Source organism: Oryx dammah, unplaced genomic scaffold (genome assembly GCF_014754425.2).
Source record: "Oryx dammah isolate SB20612 unplaced genomic scaffold, SCBI_Odam_1.1 HiC_scaffold_28, whole genome shotgun sequence".
In the NCBI taxonomy this organism is placed as follows: domain Eukaryota; kingdom Metazoa; phylum Chordata; class Mammalia; order Artiodactyla; family Bovidae; genus Oryx; species Oryx dammah.
The window spans coordinates 113,897,797-113,911,789 of NW_024070212.1; positions in this window are offsets into that span (position 1 = coordinate 113,897,797).

Below are 13,993 nucleotides of genomic sequence, written 5' to 3' on the forward strand. Positions count from 1 at the left end.
CAGGTTTGGGGGCAGTTTCTGGGGCTCAGATGGGATATTGAGGACTTAGAAATCTTCCCGGGGAACATCTGGTGAGGAGAGGGCAGACCAGGGAGGGGGCGGGGGCCTGGTGGGTGCCCAGTTTCTGAAACTGAGCCTTTCCCTCCAGTGGCAGCCATACCAAATGGAAATGCAAACGTGGGTTGGGCTCTCTGCTTTGTCCTAAGTTTCTTCTGGATGGTTTCGTTCTTAGAAACAACTGGGGGGCTACTTGGGGGACTGTATCTAAGGTGTGAGTGCGGCGTGTGGTTTACTTAAGGATGCCGATTTCAGGGCTGGGATATGAAGCATGGGGGGCGTGGGGTGTCGTCTCAGGATGTCACTGCGACCTTCAGGGACTTGGCCTCAGACACTGATTGAGCTCCTGCGGGGCAAAGCTGGGGCAGCCACGGCCCCTGGTCCCCAGGGAGGGTGGGAATAGAGAGTGAAGAGGCATTCACCTGGGAAAGATGAGTGGGGCTGGGAGGGGGTCGAGGAGGAGCCCTGCTGAGCCCCCAGCTTGTGAAAGGAGCAGGAGATGCTGGGTGCCAAAGTAAGGGCGTAGCGCAGAGGCAAACACACGCTGAGGTGACCTAAGTTGCCGCCTAAGAGGGGTGGGTCGCAGGGAGGACGTGACCCTGTGTCCACCAGGTGGGAGACCGGGCCAGGCAGGCCGCTGGGGCCCCGGGCTCAAGCGTCCACCCTGCTCGCAGCAGGACTAGACGCCTCTTCATCGCCTCCAGGTTCGGGCCACTGCTGCCTCATCCTGCGCATTTGTTAATCTTGGGAAACTGATCACAGACGGTACCAGGCTTCCTGACCTTGATTTCCATTTAATCATTTTCAGCTTTTTAATCCAATCCATCAGCTATCCTGGAGCGAGCACTGGATGCAGCCCGGGAAAGGAGCTGGCAGGAATAATAAAAGTTGGAGGAAGGAGAGAGGAGGGGGAGACAGAGAGAAGCCAACAAAAGGGTTTAGAGGATTCAGAGAACCCAGGAATGAGCTGAAGCTGCGGATGGGGCTCAAGACCCTTTCCCCCGAGGTGGCACTCTCGTTTCAGCATCCTTCTGCACGTCGGCCTCCAGCTTAAACACAGTTAAAGGTTTCTCTGAAGTCCCGAGGGAACCTGCCATCCCTGCTCAGAAACCAACCAATCGTCTCCCTCGCTGACTCCTTGGCTGGATCCGTCTCCACCTCAGAAAGAGCGTGGATGTGTGAATAAAGGCCTGAGGAGGTGGCCCGGGGCCCCGTTTTCTCAGGACCCACTAATGTGCCATGGCGTGGGTGCCACCGTTACGGACATCTGAGCCTTTTAGACAAGAGGGCCATTTGTCACCGTCATCCGTCTCCAGGAAAGCACCCTGGAGGGGCCCCATCTCTACAGGGGTGCCAGGCTCTCAGCGTCTCCCTCTCAGTGTGGAAGCACCCAGAGTGGGCAGGATGGGGCCAGGGAGGGGGCAGCCCCTGGCTCCTCCTGACTGCAGGGCCTGGCTCCCAGCTGAAGCTAGGGCCGCAGAGCCCATGGAGGGGAATGCAATCCCAGCCATTGCTCTGAGGTTCTCCCTGGGGCCCACAGACCCTGATGTTTTCCAGACCTCAGGGGCTGGAGAGGGGCTGACCCGGCATGCATGAGGGGCACTGAGGACCCTTCCTAGTCTCATCCCTTCCAGAGAAAGCGCTTTGGGTCAGCACGTCTTGCTGCAATTCCTTGTAAGATTTTGGGGAGTCAGGTAAAGGATTTCTTTTGTTTAAGAAACTTCGTGACCATCTGTGTAGCAGATAGGCATCGAAGGCTTGCCTCCAAGCACCCTGCTTTGGGCTTCTTTACTGAGGACTGACGGGTACCTGTGTGTTCATTCAGGGCCCGTCCCCACACTGGGACTCTTCCAAGGGCAGGAGGAGCTCCTGGCATTTGCTGGTTGCTGTCTCCCCACACCTAAGGATCTCCTGCCCTTGGAAGAGTCCCGGTGCGGGGATGGGCCCTGAATGAACACACAGGCACCCATCAGTCCTCAGTAAAGAAGCTGCCCTCGCTGCGTGACCCCAGTAAAATGATTTGTCTTTGAGCCTCAGTTTTCCCATCTGTAAAATGGGTGCAGTAGTAGAGTCAATGACTTTCACATGCGAGGAGTATGTCCCCCCATACCCAGGACCCCCAGACTCTCTGATGGTTTTTTTCTCCCTCAAGTTCAGCCCAGTGTCATGGAAAAGGGACCACATAACTAATGCATCAACACGGGAGAGACGTCGTCGGCAGGGCCAGTAAGGTAGTTTCTCTCATTCCTCTGTTTCCCAGAAGCATGATCAGGAGCCTGTCCCTGCAGGGTCACCGCCTGCAAGCTGGGAAGGAGCTAAGCTGGCGGGGACGGTGGTGGCTGGGAGTTAAAAGTGAGGCTTAGAGTGTAGTCGTGCTCTCTGTGGGGTGTGGAAGCGGGTGCGTGGTGGGATTTGGGTGAGCTGCTCTGGGGACCAGCTTGTGACGCTGAGGTCAGAGGGGAGGGTGATTCAGACCTGCCCGACCCCTGCCCCCTCTGGTGTGGCTTTCAGGTCCTCCTTCCTGCACGTCTGTCTGCACCACCCACTCCCCCCACCCTGCTCCCCCCACAGTGTGTGTCCTTCTCCCTGGGGGCTGGCAGGATCACACAGGATCGGTGGTCAGTGCTGGGCCTGGGGGGCCAGGAGCCTACACTTCAGTGATGTCGGGGGGCCCAGGCATCAGACCAGTAGCTGTGCCCGGGGCCCTCCCTGTGCTGACCGGCAACTGCTGGGTTTCCAGGGACCAGCCCATCAGTGAGAAGATGGTGATCAGCTGGGACCCAGAAGACAAAGGTCTCCAGACCAGGGTTGAGGAAACGTGTGCTGACTTTCTCGCCTCCTGACACAGCCTGTGCTCAGTCCGGGCTGTGGGTATCTGGGGAGGTGAGGAGGGTGATCCCTGGGTGGGTTTGTGTGACACGCACAGGGGTGCCACTCAGGTCAATGGGCTCACCCAAGACTCCTGGATTAGGGCAGACTTTCTGCCAGACTCGGGGTCCTGACAGGGCTGGGGAGGAGTGTGAATAGCTCGTCCTGGCCTGCCGAGATGGTGCTGGTTTAGCACTGGGCGTCCAGCGTCCTGGGAGCCCCTCGGTCCTGGGCAGGTCGGGAAATGGGTGTTAAGCCAGGGAGGCAGGCAAGTGTTGAGCTCCCAGCTTCTGGACCCAGCAGAGGGGCCTGGGTGAGGGGCTGAGAGGGGTCACCACTTGGAGAAACGCACTTCGGGAGAGAGCCTGACCCATGCAGGCTGGCCCTGCTGATCCTGACCTTGCGGGACGTCTGGGCAGCAGGCTGCCGCTCTGGGGGCGGGATGTGAGAGCTCTCAGAGGAAGTCAGCCCTCCTCCTCCCACAGGAGCCCAGAGTCAGGAGGGGATGAGCAGAGGGACAGCGAGACTTGGGCAGAGGCTCCTGTATCCTGGGGTTCCCTGGGGACTCCCCGGAGAGGGACAGGGGCCCACATCACAGGAGGAGGTCAGGCGATGCGGGTGGCTGAGCTGTCCCTGAGGCCTTACGGACCTCCACCTCAATAACCGCTCATCAGTTCAGTTCAGTCGCTCAGTTGTGTCTGACTCTTTGTGACTCCATGGACTGCAGCATGCCAGGCCTCCCTGTCCATCACCAGCTCCTGGAGCTTGCTCAGACTCATGTCCGCCGAGTCAGTGATGCCATCCAACCATCTCATCCTCTGTCATCCCCTTCTCCCGCCTTCAATCTTTCCCAGCATCAGGGTCTTTTCCAGTGAGTCAGCTCTTTGCATCAGGTGGCCAAAGTATTGGAGCTTCAGCTTCAGCATCAGTCCTTCCAATGAATATTCAGGACTGATCTTTAGGATGGACTGGCTGAATCTCCTTGCAGTCCAAGGGACTCTCAAGAGTCCTTTTCCAACACCACAGTTTAACTCATACAGCTCATCACCCCCATTCATTTCACAGATGGGGGACAGGAGGCAGGGCAGGTGACCTCACCGTGGCCACAGGGCCAGGGAGTGAGGAAGACGGGCTGGGCAGGCAGGTCTCCGCCTGGCAAGCCTGCTGGACCACACAGCATGGGGAGAGGCTGCCCACGGTGCTGGCTGCCTGCGGCCTCTGCGGCAGAGCAGTAGGGGCTTAAAGACAGATGTTTCTTCTCCCGCCGTTCTGGGCAGAAACCGTGAAATCCAGGCGGCAGCACAGGCCCTGCAGAGGCTCCGGGGCAGGCCCTCCTGGCCGCGTCCTCCTGCGGCTGCGTGACTGCGGCCCCCGTCTCTGGTCACGCGGCCTCCCCCACGAGTCTGTCCTCTGTGATGAGAACACCAGTCCTGTTGGAACGGAGCCTGCCGTGATCCCCTAGGACCTCATCTCAGTGTAACTAACTACAGCTGCAGAGACCCTGTTTCCAAATAAGATCACGTTTCTGAGGTTCCCGATGCACGTGAACCTGGGGGCCCGGTTCAGCCCAGTGCACCCACCCTGGCCCCTCACGACAGGCACCGCCATCCTTAGCTCACTCTGCGGACTCAGGTGAGAAACGAACCTGTTTGGCTTAATTCCTTCCACAGAGTTCTAGACTTTTCCTGGAAATGGAGCCCGTTCTGCTGCTATCCTCATGGGCAGGCTTCAAGCACCTCACAGTCCCACGCTGTGTGAAGGGGATGGTTGGTTTCCTGCAATAATTATCGTCTGGGAGAAGCTGGGGAGGTGGGGGTGCGGGGGGGGGCAGCAATGTCAGCCTGCGGGGCCCCCAGGTGACCCCAGGGAAAGCTCTGGAGCTGCAGCAGAGAAGGTAGGGGCGACATGGAGAGCTCAGTGAAGTCTTGGTAAACTTGCTCTCGACTTTTCCAGGGTGACCTGAAGGGAAAAAAATGGGTTGTTCTGACCTGTGATTTCTTCACTGTCAGCTGACCCCCACAGGTGGCTGCTGGAAGGAGGACAGGGCTGTTGGGGGGCGGGGGGCTGTTCCTTGCACCAACTTCTGGCGGTTTCCACCTTTCTGAGTCTGGCTGGACTTGAAGAAGCTGTGTGCATTTGCTCCCTGGGGCTACCATAGTTAATCATCATACACGTGCAAGCACGTCACATCCAACTCTGTGACCCTATGGACAGTAGCCTGCCAGGCTCCTCAGGGTTCTCCAGGCAAGAAGACTGGAGTGGTTGCCATGCCCTCCTCCAGCGGAATCTTCCAGACCCAGGGAGGGCAGGCGGAGTAATTGTCGCGTTGAACCTCTAAGTTCAGAAGTCAGGCCTGCGGTGTGTGCAAGCAGCCCTGCCCACATGCTCAGGAGCTGGAGGTTTGGGCCCTGAGTCCCCCACCCTCAGCTCAGCCTGCGGGTTTGGGAGCAAGACCCCCGAGGTTACTTCTGTTGCTGCTGTCTGTCTGATGTCCCTGATCAGGGAACACTGTCAGGGTGACACACCCCCGTCCAGAGGGACCTCGGGGGGGCTGGAGCCTTCATGCACCTTGGGCCCCTCCTTGCCAGAGAGTGAGTTTACCAGATGTCTCTTTATTGCTGTGCACCGTGCCCCTGGCGCCCCAGCCATCCGTCAAGGGCTGTCCACACCCCTGCCGAGGCGCTTCTCTGGCGGGCCGCCTCCTCACCATGTTCGTGTGGCCTCTTTCCGGGTGAATAGCTGTGCAATACTGCTTTATTCCTGGGCCCAGTGGTGCCAGGTCTGGTGTCCCCACTCAACCCTTCCGTTGTTTCGGGGAATCTGTCTCTCTTTCCCTTTTTGCACATTGTCTTCCTTGACAGACATTTGTCTTTACTGCCATAAACTATGCTTTGCCACCATTTCCTAAACTTTTCTGGTCAGCTTTCTAATCATTTCCAAGAAAGGGAGTTTTTTTCCTTTTAGAATTTGACGAGGAAGAGGTTTCAAAGCAAAGACAGGACTGAGGGTGGAACGCCATTGTCTTATTTTCTTTCTTTCCGTTTCCTATTCAGATTCTTCTTCTCTTTGGAGTCTTTCTTTGGCTTCAGTTTCCACCGGCAAAAGACACAAAAGTCACCGTCTTCCTTCCAAGTGGCGCTTTCAAATTCATCTTGTATTTTCTACCTGCAGAAAAAGAAACATTTGCTTCCAAACATATCATTAGAATCTTTTTGGAACTCTGGATGCATGAAAAAGGTATAAAGTGTGCATTTTTTGTGTGTGTTTGTGTGTGTATGTAATGAGCTGCTTTGGATGACTTAGAGTTGAGCTGAAACATGAGGCCTTTTTAGAGTTTGGAGGAATGACAGCCAGAGTCAGTTCTGGAAAGGATTGAAAGACATACACTCTTGGCTTAACTATATCTTACAAAAATGAAGGGCTAATGAGCGTCTTACTCCGTGCCAGACACTGGGCTTGGCTCCTCAAACCCCTTATCTGACTTAATCCCTGCAACCTTGTGACATGGTGTCTTTTATCTGGGGCTTCTTCCCAGGGAAGGCAGCTCTGCTGTAGATAGGTTTTGGAAGTTCTGTTTCATACCCTCATCGAGCTGGCTCCAAAGCCAGTCTTTCCACAATGCTTAACCGCGGCCAGCATCATTCCTTCACCCCTTCAGTAAGTGTTAATGAGCCTCTGAGCCCCTGATCTACTGGACGAGGCCTGTGTGGTCCTGCTGTCAAGGGGTTGCCTGGGTCAGTGGGTGGGGGAGGTGGCCAGCAAGCCAGAAATCTCAAACGAGGACAATGACTAGGGGAGAGGAGAGTTTAGAGGAGCCTTGAAGGGTCAGGTATATCAGGGATGGGGGAAGGGCAGGCAACGAAGGTGGAGTTTGGGGTGTCCAGGGGATGGAAGGGGTCTGATGGGAGTGGTCCACATTGAGGGGAGGCAGGGAGAGAAGGGACTGAAATAAAGTTGGGGGTAGGCAGGGTCTTTTAGGCAGACGATGCTGAGCTTGAAAAAAGGATGAGAAAAAGCACTGGGCAGTTTGCGGGGTGGGGTGTGTGTGACTATTAAACAGGCCCTCAGGCTGGCAGCACTGAGATCAGAGGTGGGGGGAGGCAGTGGGGGGACCACCCTGTGAGTCCACTGCCCATCTTCACAAACTGGATGCCCCAGTGGCACCAGAGTCTGACCTCGGCCGTGAGACCAGGGTTCAGACTTACAGAGAACTTCTTTGCACGCCTTCCCCCATTTTGCGTCTGGGGGATTTTTTTTAAACTTTTTATTTTGCATTGGGAAATAGCCAATCAACAATGTCCTGATAAAAGCTATGGTTTTTCCAGTAGTCATGTATGGATGTGAGATTTGGACTCTAAAGAAAGCTGAGTGCCCCCAAATTGATGCTTTTGAACTGTGGTGTTGGAGAAGACTCTTGAGAGTCCCTTGGACTGCAAGGAGATCCAACCAGTCCATCCTAAAGTAGATCAGTCCTGGGTGTTCATTGGAAGGAATGATGATAAAGCTGAAACTCCAATCCTTTGGCCACCTGATGGGAAGAACTGACTCATTGGAAAAGACCCTGATGCTGGGAAAGATTGAAGGCAGGAGGAGAAGGGGACGACAGAGGATGAGATGGTTGGATGGCATTGCCGACTCAATGGACATGAGTTTGAGGAATTTATGGGAGTTGGTGATGGACAGGGAGGCCTGGCGTGCTGCAGTCCACGGGGTTGCAGAGTCAGACATAACTGAGCAACTGAACTGACAGTTTCAGGTGCACAGTGAAGGGACTCAGCCACATACACACACGCATCCGTTCGCCTCCAAACCCCGCTCCCACCCAGGCTGCCACATAACGTGGAGCAGAGTTTCCTGCCCTACAGAGTAGGCCCTTGCTGGCTCTCCATTTTAAATAGAGCAGTATGTACATGTGGGATGCGAGACAGTCCAGGTGGTGACGGGGGCGTAAATGAACTGACCTTGTTGCGGGGTGGTGGGGGGCGGAGGTGGTGGGTGTTCAGAGAAGACTTTACAGGTTAGAAGCCTGAAAGCATTTTTCAAGGATGCAGGCAGGTGATGGGGAGAAGGGCAGTGCAGGCAGGGGGCAGGCAGGTGAACAGGTGCAGGGCCGGGAGACGGCGTTGAGGACAGGAAGTGTGTGGTTTGCATTTCTAGGATGTGGTGTGGATGAGACCAAGGCGATAGGACTGCAGACAACCTGCGAGTCACACTGAGCATCCCTCCTCTGTGGGCTTGGAAGCCAGGGAGGCTCTCAGGTGGCACGTGGGCGCGTGGCACAGTGTTGGGAGAGCTGTTCTCCACTGGGACTCGGGTGGTGAGACAGCGGTCAGGGGCTTCCTGGAAAAGTCTCCAAAGAGGACCTCAGTGGTGGGGGATGGGCGATGGGGAGAAAGCGATCAAATGAGTTAAGAAATGAGAAGGGGAAGACAAAGAGGGGATTAAGTGGAGATGGCGGGCTAGCCTGAGACCCAAGAGGGGGTGACACCCTCCAATCCAGGCTGAACGGATGGCGGGGCTGAAATCCAGCTCCCAGGAGCTGAAGCGGGAAGAGCAGGTGTGCAGGGAGGGGAGGCACCAGGGCACCCTCTCTGTTCGGACAGTTGAGGGACCTGGTTGGAAAGTAAGCTGTGCGGGTCATCCGTCTGGAAGTGGTGGGGGGCGGGTGGGTGAGAGGCCTGGAAGCTAGCCCCTTGGCATGAGCCGAGGAGACGGTCAGAAGCAGAATCCTTGGGGCAGCAGTATGGGAGAGCGAGTCAGATCCAAAATGTGGAGTCACACAGCAATATCAAGTGTTTTGGACAGATACCATTCCTGGGTCTGTAACATTCTGGAGCATTCATTTAATGGCGTTAGAGGCTGCCCCCGACCGCTGAAAACCAATCTGTGGGCTCTGCTTTGTCATGCTTGCGCATCTTTGCAGAAGCAGCCACACAATGAACCTGAAGTTCCATCTGACACCACTCAGCTCGACCATCTCTAACCCGATGCCCAGGCTAAGATCTACACCAATACATTCGGAAACCGGCTACTGGTTTTGGAAGAAAGCGAAGTCCTCAGCTGGCATTGACTAAAGTCAGAGGGAAATATGGCAGCTCTTAGTGGGAAACCTACTTTTTGGGTATAGTGGGGTGAGCTGCATCAGGAGCCCGGCTTCTACCAGCAGCCTGGCCTGAGGAGTAGGATGTCTTCTGTCTTGTCTCCTAATTTCTCTGTCCTGTGGCGCTAGTGGTAAAGATCCAGCTTGCCAGTGCAGAAGTCATAAGAGACATGGGTTCAATCCCTGGGTTGGGAAGATCCCCTGGAGGAGGAGAAGGCAACCCACTCCAGTGTTCTTGCCTGGAGAATCCCAGGGACAGAGGAGCCTGGTGGGCTACAGTCCATGAGGTCACAAAGAGTCAGACAGGACTGAAGTGACTCAGCACACACGTGTCTTCAGGTCCAGTATTGGGATTGGACGGTCAGCTGCTAAAGGCTCTTTGCGCGTGAGAAATGCTTCTCCTTTGTTTCCCTGTCATCTCTTTCTGCCTCCAAATTACAGGTGAAGGATTCTAAATCTGGCAGGGTAATTAACTTTCCGTATTTCCTTCTCTCCCACTTGCCTCTGCCTCGCAGCAGCAAGAGCACCCTGATGGGTCCGTCCCGCTAGCATCACATTTTCTGTTGTCAGCCCTTCAGTCTTGGATCAGTGGTCTGGATATCTCGGATGTCTCTTCCTAGATTTCTGTAATTTTTCTGGAGGCTGCTTCGCGTGCCTTCTCTCCAAGCATCAGGCTCAACTCACTGGAGGCAGCGAAGCGAAGCCCCAGGGCTGGTGACAGCTGACATATTCCCCACGAGCTGTGGAATGATTTGCATTAAATGAGGATTTATGATCAATCCTCATAAATTAAGGCTGCCTCGTGAGCCCCAGGTTGAGAGACTTGCCTGTGAGTCTTCGTTAATTAGCATGGGAAGCGTCCTTGCCTATTCAGGGAGAATCACCAGTGAGTGTGTTTGCTAAAGCAGCATCTTTCTATTTTGTGGTACAGTCACTGGGGACCATGTCACAGATCCTGGCTGGGAGGGTGGCTACCTGCTGGAGGCCCTGCCCTGGACAGTGGCCTACAGTTTACAGACCGAAAGAATCTACATAAGTGCCCTAGTTCTGGGAGGGTCAAAACCAGTGCCATTTCTGGGGACTGAACTTTGCTCTGGGTGTCATCAGATGTCTGGGAGTTCTCTTTCTCCTTCTTTAGAACAAACACTCAGACTCACTGTCGCACGTACCAGCCCTGAGCTCTGCTTCTTTCCAGTTTTGTGTCCTTATCAGTACCTCTTCCTCCTATGTCCTCTGTAAAATAAGGGTGACCTGGCGACCCCCTTGTAGTGGGTTTAATACTGATCCCCTCCTCCCTGGTTCCACCCTGGTTCCTGTGAACTTTGTGAACTTATTTGGAAATAGGGTCTTTGCAGATGCGACTTGTTAAGGATCTCTGCTGCTGCTGCTGCTGAGTCGTGTCAGTCGTGTCTGACTCTGTGAGACCCTATGGACGGCAGCCCACCAGGCTCCCCCATCCCTGGGATTCTCCAGGCAAGAACACTGGAGTGGGTTGCCATTTCCTTCTCCAGTGCGTGAAAGTGAAGTCACTCAGTTGTGTCTGACTCTGTGCGACCCCATGGACTGCAGCCCACCAGGCTCCTCCGCCCATGGGGTTTTCCAGGCAAGAGTGCTGGAGTGCGGTGCCATCGCCTTCTCCTAGAAGAGATTATCCTGGAGTTAAGTGGACCTTGTTGAGTGAAAAAAAAAAAGCACAACCTAAGAGTTGACAATTATGTTTTATTTGGCAGACTTGCTGAGGACTTAAGTCTGGGAGCCAGCCTCTCAGAAAAGCTCTGAGGGACTCCTCCAAAGAGGTGATGGACGAGCCAGGACATATAGGAGTTTTTGCAACAAAAATCGGTAGTTGGAGCATCAAGATATTGATCAAAGAAAAACTAGACATCTCAAGTAAATGAATTCAGTGCTTGTCTAGGTGTGGGAAAATGCAAGAGTCTGGGCATATAGGAGATACTAACTACCATATATAAGGCAACTGTACTCCAGGATTCTTGCCTGGAGAATCCCATGGTCAGAGAAGCCTGGCAGACGACAGCCCATGGGGTCGCAAGAGTCAGACACGACTCAGAGACTATATAACCACTACTATATATAAGACAGATAACCAGCAAGGTCCTGCTGTAAAGCACAAGGAACTGTGGTGTTTACGTAATAAAGTATAATGGAAAAGGATCTGAGAAAGGTTACATACACACATACGCATGCATAACTGAGTCACTCTGCTGCACAGTAGAAATTAACACAGTATTGTAAATCAACCACACTTCAATAAAAAAAATGAAAACCATCCCTCTGATGCACGTGCTAACCATCTAGGGCTGCCTCCTGCTTCGCTCCGCCCTGAATCCCCTCAGGGTGCACAGTGGGGGCGGCTGCAGTGGCCGACGCTTGATGGCGGCAGCATCCTCTGTTTACTGACACGGGGGTGACATTTCTCATCCACAACCCTAAATGCAGTGACTGCTGTCCTTCCGAGAAGAGGAGAGGACAAGGGGGATACGGAGAGATGATGGCCATGTGGGGACTGAAGCAGAGACTGAGGGACGCAGCCCCAGGCGGGGAACTCCTGGAGCCCCCAGATGTGGGGAGACTCACAGAGGACCCTCCCTCAGCGTCTTTAGAGACAGCATGGCCCTGCCTTGATTTTGGACTTTGGGAAAAGATGGAGGGCAGGAGGAGAAGGGGATGTCAGTGGATGAGATGGTTAGATGGCATCACCATTCAAGGACATGAGTTTGAGTAAACTCTGGCAGGTAGTGGAGGACAGGGAAGCCTGGTGTGCTGCAGTCCATGGGATGGCAAAGAGTCGGACACCACTGAGCCACTGAACAACACGGCGGGAAGATGTGAAGACAAAGTGAGAAGGTAGGTCCGACTGGCGACCAAATAAGACTGACTGTACTCATTCTCTTCTCTTCCTTCTACTCCCAGTACATCCCCCTGCTGGGGCTTGATGGGGGAAACGCCACACCCAGGCTGGGGGCCCCTCTCTGGCTCTTGGGGTGGGGCCTCACTCACTCATGTGACTTCCCTGGTGGCTCAGATGGTAAAAGCGTCTGCCTGCAATGCGGGAGACGAAGATCCCCTGGAGAAGCAAATAGCAACCCACTTGAGTATTCTTGCCTGGAAAATCCCATGGTCAGAGGAGCCTGGTAAGTTACAGTCCATGGCGTTTCAGAGAGTTGGACATGATTGAGCAACTTCACTTTCTTTTTTCACTCACTCGCTCAGACTCTCAGCAGGAAGTCTTGCAGGCAGCAGATCCTCTGAGTCAGGAAGGAGAAAGCTATTTGCCACTCTTGACTATTTTCAGTTCAGTTCAGTCACTCAGTCGTGTCTGACTCTTTGCAACCCCATGAACCGCAGCACGCCAGGCCTCCCTGTCCATCACCAACTCCCGGAGTCCACCCAAACCCATGTCCGTCAAGTCGGTGATGCCATCCAACCATCTCATCCTCTGTCATCCCCTTCTCCTCCTGCCCTCAATCTTTCCCAGCCTCAGGGTCTTTTCCAATGAGTCAGTTCTCCGCATCAGGTGGCCAGAGTATTGCAGTTTCAGCTTCAACATCAGTCCTTCCAATGAACATACAGGACTGATCTCCTTTAGGATGGACTGGTTGGATCTCCTTGCAGTCCAAGGGACTCTCAAGAGTCTTCTCCAACAATACAGTTCAAAAGCATCAATTCTCCTGTGCTCAGCTTTCTTTATAGTCCGGCTCTCACATCCATACATGGCTACTGGAAAAAGCATAGCCTTGACTAGACGGACCTTTGTTGGCAAAGTAATGTCTCTGCTTTTTAATATGTTGTCTAGGTTGGTCATAACTTTCCTTCCAAGGAGTAAGCATCTTTTAATTTCATGGCTGCAATCACCATCTGCAGTGATTTTAGAGCCCAGAAAAATAAAGTCTGACACTGTTTCCACTGTTTCCCCATCTATTTGCCATGAAGTGATGGGACCAGATGCCATGATCTTCATTTTCTGAATGTTGAGCTTTAGGCCAACTTTTTCACTCTCCTCTTTCACTTTCATCAAGAGGCTCTTTAGTTCCTCTTCACTTTCTGCCATAAGGGTGGTGTCATCTGCATATCTGAGGTTATTGATATTTCTCCCAGCAATCTCGATTCCAGCTTGTGCTTCCTTGCCTATTTTACCATTCTATAATAAAACATCTTGAAGGAGGGTGACAAGCCATGTCAACTTTCTGTGGGCTGAACAGAGTGTACAGACATTCAAAGGGTGAGGAATTCAGCCCTAAGACTAGCAGGTGGTTTAACACGAGACACTGTGCTTGCACCTTGACATCAGCCTCCGTCCAAAGAAGGCCAGAGGTCACACTTGCAGTTGGAACAATCTTTTGGAGCATTTTAAAAACTGTGGACTCGCATCCCACCACACCAAGTGAATCAGATTCTTCTGAAAAGGTCCTTTCAAGGCTTGCTAGGGTGTATGAGTGCTTCTGGGGGTGCCTAGGTGAAGGTCACCTTGAGATCAGGTCACAGGGGCTCTCTAGAGCTGCCATGGTCAAGGACAATGGTGGTTAATGCCCTCATGCAGAAGGGGCATCTGAATGTCCACGTTTCTGCCCACAAGAAATCCTGTCTCAGTGTAGACTCGGGTGGGAAGCGCAGGGACCCCCACATGGCAGAGCAGACCCTGACTGACGTAAAGACAGAGGGAGAGCTGCAGTGTCTCTTGTGAACAAAGTGAAGCTGCTCAGTCGTGTCCGACTCTTTGAGAACCCATGGGCTGTAGCCCACCAGTCTCCTCTGTCCACAGAATTTTCCAGGCAAGGATGCAGGAGTGGGTTGCCATTTCCTTCTCCAGGGGATCTTTCTGACCCAGGGATTGAACCCAGGTCTCCCACATTGCAGGCAGACGCTTTACCATCTGAGCCTCCAGGGAAGCCCGAGCACAAGCAGTGTCTCTTGGTTGCTTCCTAATCTACTGGTCATCTCTGAGCCCAC